This window comes from Corylus avellana, chromosome ca8, assembly GCF_901000735.1.
Source record: "Corylus avellana chromosome ca8, CavTom2PMs-1.0".
Taxonomy (NCBI): Eukaryota; Viridiplantae; Streptophyta; class Magnoliopsida; order Fagales; family Betulaceae; genus Corylus; species Corylus avellana.
Genome location: NC_081548.1, coordinates 22,843,477 through 22,844,209, shown reverse-complemented (window position 1 = coordinate 22,844,209; position 733 = coordinate 22,843,477).

Genomic DNA, 733 nt, shown 5'->3' with positions numbered 1-733 from the left:
TTTTTTAAATTTTATTATTTTATTTTATAATTACTTTTTAAATTTTAAATATTATTTTATTATTTTAAAGGTTTTTTAATTTAATGGGACACGTGACAGGATCTTGGCCTTTGGATTAAAATGGACGGCCAGGATCCCCTAATTCTAGAATCTAAAATCCCTTGAGGATTTCAGGGGATCCAAATCCTTTATCTTTGTTAGTAGAGTTGATGTGGATTGATATGATATAAAGTTTTGAATTTTTCGTATTGAAAAGTATAAAGGTTTTGTTTTATAATGATTTTTTTTATTTAAATAGTAAAAAAAAAAAATTAGATTATATGATATAAAAAGTGGAAAAGAAAAAAAAAATTTGAAAGAGTTTGCCAAACATAGCCAAAAGTGGTTTAAGATGTGGTTTGTAGTGCAGGTTATTTAGGATTAGGATAGATTTTCAAATTATGGAATTTATGCATATTTTTGTATTTAATGGCTTGAAAAAAGCCATATGTTAAAATATGACATGTTATCGATAAGAACTGAATATATTTTTATCAAATTCTTGTTTTTTATGTTATATAAAAATTTTGAGCTAAAACTGGTCTTTTGATTTTTATTATTTTTTTTTTGAATAAAATTAAAAGGTTATTCAAGTTGTGGTGGTTGCTTCATTTAGTTTATTGTTTGCTCCTAGCAGCCCAAATATAAAGAGCACTAATATCAGATTAGCTAAAAGTTTAGATAAATTTCATAT